Source organism: Helianthus annuus, chromosome 2, assembly GCF_002127325.2.
Source record: "Helianthus annuus cultivar XRQ/B chromosome 2, HanXRQr2.0-SUNRISE, whole genome shotgun sequence".
Lineage (NCBI taxonomy): Eukaryota > Viridiplantae > Streptophyta > Magnoliopsida > Asterales > Asteraceae > Helianthus > Helianthus annuus.
The window spans coordinates 22,600,418-22,613,168 of NC_035434.2; the positions used below are offsets into that span (position 1 = coordinate 22,600,418).

The 12,751-nt window shown below is 32.9% G+C and overlaps 1 long non-coding RNA gene across 1 annotated transcript; it reads left to right on the forward strand.

Moving 5' to 3' along the window:
• The first annotated feature begins 1,923 nt into the window (after positions 1–1,923).
• LOC110913331 lies at positions 1,924–3,007 on the forward strand. Its single transcript, XR_002578394.2, has 2 exons — positions 1,924–2,274; positions 2,622–3,007. It is a non-coding gene; the product is annotated as an uncharacterized LOC110913331 (long non-coding RNA).
• The last annotated feature ends 9,744 nt before the right edge of the window (positions 3,008–12,751 follow it).

Here is a 12,751-nt window from a genome sequence, read left to right on the forward strand (position 1 = left end):
AGAAGATGGTAGTTTACATCTCATTAAAAGTGGTCTAGCGATTATTTGTAATCGTTTAATTAAAGATTCAGCTAAACCGTTTTGTGTGTGAACATGAGGTACTGAATGTTCAACATTGATCCCGATTGACATACAATAGTCATTAAAAGCTTGAGATGTGAACTCTCCTGCATTATCCATCCGGATGTTTTTAATTTGATTATCGGGGAAATTGGCTCTCAATAGTATGATTTGGGCTAAAAGTCGGGCAAATGCTACATTTTGAGTAGCTAAGAGACTCACATGTGACCACCTTGAGGATGCATCTATTAAGACCAAGAAATAGCGGAATGGTGCACACGGAGGATGAATAGGCCCACAAATATCCCCTTGGATTCTTTCTAAAAATGATGGGGTTTCATGTATCAATTTAGTTTGTGAGGGCCGAGTTATAAGTTTGCCCAGAGAGCATGCTGCACATGATAAGTCTTGTGGTAGCAAAACTTTTAAGTTTTTGAGAGGGTGCCCGGTTGCACTTTTAATTATTCGTCTCATCATTATGCTACCAGGGTGACCTAGACGGTCATGCCATATATTGAATGTGTCTTTATCTAATAGCTTTTGGTTACTCACCATGTATGATTCGACAGGATTGATATTAGTACAATATAATCCAGAGGATAAGGCTTCCAATTGTTCAACAATTGTTTCTTGGCCATTTTTGTTTGAAGTAATTTGAAGATATTCAATATTTTTTGAAGATATTGTTTTTAGGTGGTAACCGTTTTTTCGAATATCTTTAAAGCTAAGTAAATTTCTTCTGGATTTACTAGAAAATAATGCATTATCAATAGTTAATTTGGTACCCGAAGTTAATGTTATGTGTGCTCTGCCGGAGCCTTCGACAAGGATAGTACTAATCGGTGTCTCTGCCGGAGACAACTCAGAGAAAAATTTCATATATTTGAGAATAGTGTTAGTACTACCGCTATCTACCAGACATTCATCACTAATAATAGTTTTACTGGAGCTAGTATACATATTTCTTCAGGAAATAAAAATTAATAAAAGTTAATGCAAAGAAGTAAAATGAAACATTGCAAGAGTTTCAAAATACAAAGGTCACAGTGTGAAAAGTAAAGCATAAGAAGTACATTATCCTCAATTAGTTTCAACATTCTTTTCATTATGCGTTGAGATGCCTCAATGAGGTGTTTAGGGGTGCGACATGCGCGGGACCAATGATTTGACATCCCATATTTATTTGCCTCAATAATTTTCTCCCCCAAATAATTTGCTGTCAAATGAATTTTAACATCAAGAGTCCATGGGAGGTAGTTGTTACCCGAGATGTTAAGTGCGGTGAATTCAAGCTTTGATAAATTCGACGTTTTATCCACAAATGAGAAAAAAAAATCATGGATTTAAAAACAAGCCACAATACAAAATACATATTATAGGAGAACTTCAGGTTCTCTATAGGTAGAACTGCAGGTTCTATACTTTACGCCATTTTAATAATAGAGTAAGAATTTGGAAACTCTTATATGATTTTGATTGTAAATAGAAATTGTGTTTTGATAATTTAAATAAAAATTTGAATATAATAAAAAATATTAAACTTCAATAAAATTCGAAATTTATTTTCCTTGTTCCGTCAAGATTTGTATAGTTTTGTAGTCAAACTTCCAAAGGAATTCGAAAATTATTTTCCATAGTTATCTCAAAAGATCAGTTCCTTAAAAAAATCAATTCCTTTTTTTTTTCATAAACAATTATGTGTAAGAAACAATTTTATATATTTTGTTTCTGTGGAAGACAACTGTTAAAGCACATGTGTAAGAAACAATTTTATATATTTTGTTTCGGTGGGAGACAACTGTTAAAGCACAGCAACTTTTAAAATCTTAAAAGCAACATTTGTTATAAATTATATATTGAATATTAAATATTAATGAAATAATCTTATATATGTTTCGTCTCTCATCTGGATTTGGCCATTGAAGGACCACAACACCTCTCAACAACCACTCCGTCATCGTCGGGTTTTGGGGTAAAAGATCACCGGAGTTTCGGCGACTTCGTCATCGTCGAGTAGAAGATGCCTCCGCAGGTGGGTATTTTCAGTCACCAAATATAAGATCTACGGGTTTCATCTCCGTGTAAAGATCGGTGTGTCAATGCTCCTGTCCTTCGTGGTTGTCGCCGACAACTACTCTCCGGTTAAGCAGCCGGATATCGGAGGAACTGCGTCGTCGCTGCCGGTGAGTTGAATCGCCGGAGGAAGGTTTTCGGGTAAGATATAAACCCCTATTTGTGTGTTTTGTTCGGTTGCTTGTGGCGGCAGTGACCGCCGGATTGTTAGAAAAAAAAACTGTATTTTCGATTTCGTGATGATAGATTTCGTTTTTGGATAACAGGGCAGTCCTAATTTGTTCTAAAGTTCAAAAGGAAAACCTATGTTTTGTGATCCAAAGAATCAAATTAGAAGTCCAGTTTCAAAATACTTGAACAAAAAAAAAAAAGGTTGTTTGTTTGCATGCCGTCGTAGAAATTTTTTTTTTTTTTTGTAAATTCGATTTTTTTTTTCATTATTGGATACACAATGCTATACTGATAACATGGAAGCATTTTGAATATAGTGTGGAGATTTGATGCGTACCCGGATTGTGATGAACAGAAATTATCTGAAACCAAAATGGTGTTAATGAATTCCTGATGTTGAAGATCGCCGATAATTTTTCCGTGAAGAGTCCGTTCGTGCTGATAACGTGTTATAAAACCACTGAGAAATCTGTATTGAATCTTCAATCTATATGTTCCATATGATACAAATGTCATACCTCTAAATAACAACATACAATAGTATATATAACGTGTGTGTGTGTTAATTGTCAAAACAGTTATGAGAGGTTAACTGCCAAGGCAGTTACAACAGTTATGAGAGGTTAAATGCCAAGGCAGTTACAAGGGGTGTTTTGTATATCTGTTTTATGACAGTAAGCTAATTTAAAACATGGATTGATTATCGATTTGAATCATGACTCTTATGTGTAACTGATGCTATTGATATCCCCTAACTCAATTATAAAAACACGAAGAACAACATGCTGTGAAATAAATAAAATAAACTAGGGTCGTCAATTGATGACTTATCACTTTGCGTCAAGAAGTTGATCCATACTTAATGCATTTATTAGATGGTCTAGTCATTGTGACTCTTTTATGTGGCTAATGCAATGGATATAGCTAACTCAATTAAAACTAGGGTCGTTCCTTTATGTCATATCAATTTAAAGGGTACGTATTACCTAGTCCTATTTCGAAATGAACAATCAATTTGCATCAAGAAATTGACCCATTCTTAACACATTTATTAAATGGTTTAGTCATTGTGACTCTTTTGTGTGACTAATGTTATTAATATCACTAACTCAATTAAAAAAGGACGAAGAGCAATAATATGCAAATACTATTGGTCTAGTCATTTTACTTTTAGGATAAATTACACTTTTCGTCCTTTATGTTTCTATCACGTTGCAATGGATAACCTTTAACTTCAATAATTACAGTCACAATCCTTTATTAAGAAAATTCAGTACATCTTTCGTCCTTTAGCACTAACAAGGTTAAAATTTTCAGTTAAATCTATTCATTTAAGGGCAATTTAGTCTTTTTACTTAGTTATTTATAATTTAAATAAAAAAATAACATAAAATATAATTACCTTTTTTTTTCTCTTTCACTTTCACTCACTCAGTCAAACTCTCTCTCTAAACAAACCATCAGTCATCTCCATTAAACCCACCAACAACCACCGTCACTTATCTACTGATGAAGCTAATGAACTCCGACACACACTCCTGCACCTCCGGTGATGAAGCTGATGATCCACAACGAAACGATTAATGGCCTCCGACACACAGTCCTGCAACTCCGGTGATGAGGCTGATGATGCACAATGAAACAATCGGCGACCTAGGGTTCCACCACTAGTAATGGCCAACGTCGCAACTCGTAGACCGATGACACCGGCGTCCAACTCTTTTTTCTTTTCCGGCAACATTGACGGTAAATCGACTGCCACCGGTGCAGTCAAACGAAAGACGTCGTCTGAGTTGAGAGTGAGTTTCACTAATTACTACTTTTTTGTTTAAAATATTTGTATAGTTATTTCATTGTGTATGTATAGTTGCGAATTTGCAATAGTAGTGAGATTGTTGCTGTTAGGGTTTATATAGCTTGTATGTATTCACAAAAAATGAGGTGAGTCGTTGCAGAGCCGCAACTACACAGGCAGATCTAAATCCAAATCGAGTCGTGTGTGGGATTGTTGACGAGGATAATAAGTTCAAAACATAAAAATAGAGGTGGGGTTGTAGTTGTATGCCATAGATGTAGACGAATATAGGAGTGGATCTGAAGCCAGATCTGAGTTGTGTTTTGTTTTGAATGTAGATGATGAACTTTGTGTTTGAGAGTTGGGTTTTTTTGCAGACGTTGAGGGAAAGAGAGATAGGTAAAGATTAAAGTAAAACAATTATATTTTAATGTTGGTTGTATTTTAATCTTATTAAATAAATACTAAAAATAATTAATGAAAAAGACTAAATTGCCCTTATATGCATAGACTTAACTAAAACTTTTAACCTGGTTAGAGCTAAAGGACGTAAAGTGTAATGGGTTTTACAAATAAAGGATTGTGACTGTAATTATTAAAGTTAAAGGGTAACCATTGTAATTTGATATAAACATAAAGGACGAAAAGTGTAATTTAGCCTTACTTTTATTTGACAACATGGTTTTCGTTGTGTTTTTATAACCGAGTTAGGGAATATTAATGGCATTATTTACACATAAGAGTCACTATGACCCGACCATCTAATAAATGTGTCGGGTATAGATCAACTAACTTTTGACACAATTAACGGTTCATTTAGGTCTAAGATTAGGTAATATCAACCCTTAAAAGCGATTTGACATAAATCTATGACCCGAGGTTTTTACTTCTACTTTACAACATGTTGTCCTTTATAACCGAGATAGGAATATAAATGGCATTGTCACACAAAAGAGTCATAATGAATGTTGGATCAATATTTTGACACGATTAACTGTTCGAGTCGGGCTAGGATTAGGTAACCTTATGAACTTAATTGAGTTAAATTTTGGTTTTGCTTTCCGAAGCTTAACAAAAATAACAATTTTCCTTCAAAAGATTAGAAACATCAATTTACCTTCACATGAGGGGCATTTCAGTCATTTCTCATCATCTCTATTATTATTTAGCATTTAATATATAAAAAACAACTCTCTTTCATGATTAATAACATCAAACATCATCAGAATCACATTTAATCTGTTAAAAAAGGGAGAATCAACCACCACCTCCCACCATCTCCACCCGACAACCATCGCCACCTTGCACCAGCTCCACCTGACAACCACCACCTTGCACCCGTCCCACCCGACCACCAACATCAACCAACGACATCGGAGATCTATGAATACCACCACCCGAAGCTTCTAATGGACTCTATCATCACCATCATAATTTGTTAAAACGTCACTGGAGCTAGAGCTCTTGCTCGAAACCCTAGGTTTGTGTTCCTCTCTCTGGCACCCTCTGAACTCAGATCCACCGTCGTCATCTCTGTGGTTACCGACACCCTAGAGTTCTTGGCTCGAAACCCTAGATCTGCGTTCCTCTCTCTCGCTCATTCGACTCTTTCTCTTTCTATATAAACATCACTTTGTAACTCTTGATTATTTTGAAATTTGGGGATTTTGATGATACAAGTTAGGGTTTGATTCCAGGGTTTTGTTTTGAGAGGGGTTTTGGGATGATGTCGGTTCTTGTTGGAGTTAAGGTTGGATTTGGATTCAAAACGACGGCTATAAGGGTTTTTATCGAGATTTGGGTGGCTTGTTCGAAGGACACGAGGGTTTCAAACCCGATTGTTCAACAGCGGGTGGTTGTGGCTGGTGGTAGTCTGCGAAAAATGGTGTTAGGGTGGTGGTGATGGTGGTAGGTGGTTATTGAGATTTGGGTGGCTTGTTCGAAACCCTAGATCTGCGTTCCTCTCTCTCTCTCGCTCATTCGACTCTTTCTCTTTCTATATAAACATCACTTTGTAACTCTTGATTATTTTGAAATTTGGGGATTTTGATGATACAAGTTAGGGTTTGATTCTAGGGTTTTGTTTTGAAAGGGGTTTGGGATGATGTCGGATCTTATTGGAGTGAAAGTGTAAGGTTTATTGGGGAACACTAAAAAGTGGGGAACCGGGGAACACTTTTAAAAATTTAACTTAACATGTTAAAAATCAATTTTTAATTTTTTTTCAGCGCTTCTCCTTATAAATACTTGTAGAAACATTTTTAATAAACAAAATCAAAAACTAAAAATATAAAAAAATAGTTAAAAAAGGGTAAATTTTTTTTTTTATAAAAATTATTTTTTTATTTCGAATAGTTTCTACCCATTTTTATAAGGAAAAGTGCTGAGAAAAAAATTAAAAAAATTGATTTTTAACATGTTAAGTTAATCTTATAAGATATATATATATATATATATACATGTTTTAACCATTTTTTAAACGTTTTTTTATATTTTAGTTTTTGATTTTTTTATTAAAAATGTTTCTACATGTCTTTATAAGAAAAAGCGCCGAAAAAAATTTAGAAATAGATAATTTTTAACATGTTAAGTATATGTGTAGGATAAATTTCAAAAACCTGTAGGATAAATTTTGATGTGTCTAGGTAAGAATTTTAGTGCGGAGGATGATAGTCTTTATGACTAATTAATTAGTCAAAGATAATAATAAATGGGATGAGAGAAATTATCTACTTTTAATTAATGCTTTAATTAATAAGGGTATGATAGACATTTTAATGTGGAATATTAATAAATATTATAAAGGGTTACTCAATTCTTATTAATGCTACCATAATTTCCTCCTTCACCACCATTAATACACCAATTTTATTAGAAGTGACAAGAGTATTTAAAAGTGTTGTGTCCCACACATATTTTATTATGAGTCGCAAAATTACTTAAAAGTGTTGGGTCCTACACATTTTGTACCTTACACCAAAACATTGTCTTTATGGTGTAGGAAACATTGTTTTTATGGTGTAGGAAACGTTGAATATGTAGGATCATGTGCATGATTGTTTTTATTGTGGAATGTGCAAAACTATTTTATAGAATGACTCATTAAATAATTAGGGTTCATTAATTTGAATAACATAAATAAAGGATAGACTCATTAAATGATTTGTTCAAATTATCTTTTTACCCTTTATTCTTTTTATTCTTAATTTGTAATTTCTTCTCTTTTGAAGTCTCCACTATATATATATATATTGAAAAAGTGTATCATACAATTGGCCTTAACGTACATTACATATGCGATTAGAAATCGCACGTTATAAAAATGCGTATGCATAAAATATGCATTATGGCATGTTTGTGTAGATGAGGAAATCGCATGTGGGGATGAAAACAAATTCGCATGTGTGTTTTTATCAGAAATCGCAAGATAAAAATCGCACATTGAAAACAATCGCGTATGCAATGTACGTTAAGCCATTTTGTACGTTAACTGGCATATATATATATATATATATATATATATATATATGAGTAGGAGTTAGGTGGAAAGTGTGTTTTTCCTAGAAAGTCTAGGAAGCAATAAGAACGCGACATGTGGCATTGAAGGATTTTATCTAAAAGGGCATTTATGTACTTTCACAATCTATTTTTATTTTAGGAAATTATCTTCAATAACTAACTATACATAAATTTCAGAATTTGTTGTTTTCGATTTTTGATCTCATGTAATATCAATCATTCCTTTGTTTTCTTGCTGGAATCTATCAGCATGTTCTTGGTACTGTGTTTTAACAGTTTGTTCTTGGTGATGTGTTTTAATAGCAAGCAGATTCATACAACTGTGTTTTATTATTCAGATTCATACAGTTGTGTTTTAACAGCAAGCAGATTCATACAGTTGTGTTTTAGCATTCAGATTCATACAACTGTGTTTTAACAGCAAGCAGATTCATATAGTTGTGTTTTAACATTCAGATTCAAACAGTTGTGTTTTAACAGCAAGCAGATGCATACAGTTGTGTTTTAGCATTCAGATTCATACAGTTGTGTTTTAACAGCAAGCAGATTCATACAGTTGTGTTTTAGCATTCAGATTCATACAGGTGTGTTTTAACAGCAAGCAGATTCATACAGTTGTGTTTTAACAACAAGCAGATTCATACAAATGTGTTTTATCATTCAGATTCATACAGCTGTGTTTTAACAGCAAACAGATTCATACAAATGTGTTTTATCATTCAGATTCATACAGCTGTGTTTTAACAGCAATTCAGATTCATACAGCTGTGTTTTAACAGCAAGCAGATTCATACAAGTGTGTTTTACATCAGCAGATTTCGCCCCAGCTTTCGGTCGGCTTCCGGTAACTGTTCCACTGCTATCTATCCTTTCCAAAGTTTCCTGCTTTTTGAATCTCTTCCCTGCAACCAGCAAAATACCGTCAATTACAAACAAGAATCACCCGTAATCGCTTTGTAAAACACGCAGTACAATGAAAGCTTGATCTTACGTATATGGAACAAGGAAAATCTCTTATCTTCATCCATGATTTTAGGTATTTTTGGTATGATTTTGGGGGTTTCCGAATTTGGGTTTAGAGAGAGAAAGAGAGAGAGAGAGGGAAATTGGCGTGTATTAAGGAGATGTGATATCTCTGACGGTTATTTTTGATTGGTTTAAAACACACATAAGGACGAAATTGCCCCTACTCATTTAAAACAATCTATTAAATATAGTTAATTATTACAAGATTGCCATTGATTTAATCTCAACCCTTAAACACACCAATCGGATGGACAAGATCGCTTCCTAGACTTTCTAGGAAAAACACACTTTCCGTAGGAACCCTACTCTCTCTCTCTATATATATATAGGGGATGGTTCAAATGAAAACCACGTTTAACGCGAAAACTCGAAAAACTAACTAAAAAAAGCCTAAAAAACACACAAAATTTGTTTTTTTCAATTTTTTTAATAAAAATCGCTAGTTTTTATATATAAAAAAAAACTTTTTTTCAAAAAAAAAAAAATTTGTGTAGTGCACATGTGTAATAATACACATGTGTAGTACACATACATATGTGCAGTATTACACATGTGTACTACACAAAAAATTTTTTTTTTTTGAAAATTTTTTTTATATTAAAAAACCTGCGAAATTTGGATTGCAAAAAAAAATTAAAAAAAATTTTTTTGTATGTTTTTTTGGCTTTTTTTAATTAGTTTTCGAGTTTTCGCGTTAACTAGTGGTTTTCATTTGAACCTTCCCCTATATATATATATATATATATATATATATATATATATATATAGGGTTCAGTTCAAATAAGAACTACCACGAGTTGTGAGAACCATGAAAACTCCTACTTCACGCGCGAGTTGGGCCACAACTATTTGCACAAACGTAGACGAAAATATTATAAACACATCTGTAAAAATAATTGTGGAGTTGGTAGTTACGCCTGATGTAAGTTTTGTTTACGCCCTGATGTAAATTTTGTTACTGCGACGAAATTTGTTTACACCAAATGTAAATTTTTGCTTTGCGATGTTTTTTTTCTTTATTTATTTCTTTTTGCTAAAACAAGTGATTTTTGTTAAAAGATTTTTTAGATTTTTTTTAAAAAAAAAAAAACCTTTTATAAGGCCTATTTCTTATGGTTCTCATAACTAAAGAAAGATTGTTCTTATTTTACCCTTTCCCTATATAATATAATATAATATAATATAATATAATATAATATAATATAATATAATATAATATAATATAATATAATATAATATAATATAATATAATATAATATAATATAAATAAATGGTTAAAGGACAGCCAAATAGCAACTTTAATGGTTAAAGGACCACTAAATAGCAACTTTAATGGTTAAAGGACCACTAAATAGCAACTTTAATGGTTAAAGGACAACTAAGAGTGGTGAAAAAATATAATGCCCTCACCATGGGGCATTATTCGATACGTGTCATCCAGTCAGTATGAGGCATTTTAGCATAAAGTGGTGTAGTGGGGCATTATTCCAATAACCCCCATATTATTTTTAATGAAAAAAAAAAGCACACGAAGGCAATTCAACATGTGGTGTGTCAGAGCATGTGGGTTAATTGATTGGTGGGTCTCATTTGTTCAGAAGCAATTCAGCGTTTTAATTAAAACGCCCACATGCCTTTGAAAAATAACGCCGGCTAACGCCGGGTGTAGTGGGGGGAGAGGCGTTTTGGAGCGTTTTTTTTCATTTTTTTTTTAAAATCACGCTCCACTACGGGTGGTCTACCTAAATAGCATCTTTAGATAATACGGAAAATTGACAAGAAAATGATCATGAGCCTTATTTTTTTTTAATTAGATAATCTTGGTATATTTCCATCGGACACAAAAATTGTCTTGACATGACCCGGTACCAACCCACTTTATTGTCATCGAAAACAACATCTTGCCATATTTAGCAACTTGTTCCTATTATTTCCCTCAAAATAAAAAATTCTTAATAACAATTCATTAAAAAAATAGCTCAAAAATAACATGTTGCTATTTTCTCAACCCGTCCACTTTATTTTCGTCGAAAACAACATCCTGCTATATTTAGTCTCGAAAATAGTATTTTCCGTCAAATGATCAATAATTATTCAGTTTTGAATAAAGATAAATACATTTTGCATTTATTCTATATTGCCCTTAATTAATTATCATTAATAACTTCTTGGAAAACAGTTTTTTTGTTAGGCTATGGGTTGTGGGCATCGGAGGAGGAAGGTGAGCTGAGGTGACGAGTCGGCGTCGAGGGGAACTATTATTAATCTGCAAGTGATTTTAGTTTACAAGTGGTGAAATATTATTAGAGAAAAATTAAACTAATGAAAAAGATTATACCTATAGAATAAAAAATCTTGAGTCCGTCACTCACAAATATGAATATATATTAGGTCTTAATTTGTTTTTCTCTTGTTGTAACAATTGTAACGTAACTCCTACCACCATAGTCGTAATCCTATCGATCACCATAGCCATGTTGTCATGCATTTGCTCTCACCATTATGTCTTTAGATTTTTTTTTGTCGTCAATTGTTGTTATAGAGTTTTCTCAGGTAGTGTTTATTTCATGAATTATAATGGAATTGAAATGAGAATTTGCGCAGAAATTGAAATTTGATTTGTAATTTAGGTGTGTTTGTTTTGCAAAATGGAATGAAATTTGGATGAAATTAGAATGCAGATTCCCTTATGTTGTTGTTCAATTGCAATTCAATTTTCTTGTTGAAACAAACAAAATATTGAGTGAAAACAACATTCAATTTCTATCAAGATCCCATTACATTCTATGAAACGAACACTAACTTAATGTTTAAGTTTTATATTTTTCTTCAAGATACCAACAACCTATTTGTTTTTCGCTTCAGTGAAAACCAACTTCCTCCCCGCCCCGACTACATATGTTAGTTAAGAGTTAGATAAATTATATTAGTTACAAACCATTGCATTGATAAAATATTTTGGAGTTAAGATTATTAGATAATATTTCATTTATACTTATATATAGATGATCAATATGGCTAACATTGGTGGAGTAGATTCTAATTCATTTGTTTGATTTTCTTTACTATATCACTACTACAAAAAGGTGTATTTGTGTCTTGTGCATTGTTGTAAAAATCACGACTAGGCGGCGATTAATCGCTAGTCAGCCAATAACTGAGTAATTTTTTGTTAATCAGTTCATTAATCGCTAGTCGGACCTAGTTGGCCAGCCAAAAATCGGCGATTCCGGCAAAAAACCTGTATATTCAAGCCAAAACCTCTAAATTCCGGCTAATTTCCAACCAAACCATGTGAATTCCAACAATTAATCTTATATACTTAAAAAAATGAGTTGAGTAAGAGTTAAAACCTAGCTACTTAAATATTTACCTATAAAAATGTGTATATGTATACATAAACTTAGATATAAAAAACTCGATCCGATTAATCCCGAGTAGTCGCTAGTCCCCACCTCACCGGCCGACTAGCGACTGGCGAGTTCTCCAACCTTGGTCTTGTGAATGACAAAATCGTTACAAATCCATTGGAACTTTCCTGTTGAGACGAATTTGTTGGTCACACACTTTGGTCGTTAAACTATTTTGTGAAGGAAATTTTGTGGTCATCGTCTGTATTTAAACTCTCTCTATTTTAACAATATTTTTTTTACATCTAAATAACACCGACCCTTGCATTGCAAAGAATTAAAGTAACACAATTTTTGTAAGTGGCAAACATCATACCACTAGATCACTAAGTCATGAGTATTTGTAATCTCTTTTTAGTTAATTAAGCTAGTTTATAGAACATAGTGAGATAGATATATACGGGATTATTCGTATTTTCAAACAATCAAATATTCTAATCAAACACGACACGTTTTTGAGGTGTAATATTTTTTAAGCTAAGCTCGAAGTCAAACCTATACGATAAAGACTTCAATATAATCTTTGTTTTTAACGTGCAATATTATTGTTGATTTGTTGAATAATGTTCGAATTCTAACCTGGCACCTTCAACCATGCAAGCCGACCAACTGGCTCCACTCATTTATTGTATTTGATAAAAAGGCATAGATGGAAATGTGACATTAAGGTGGGGATATAACTATCATATGCCTCATA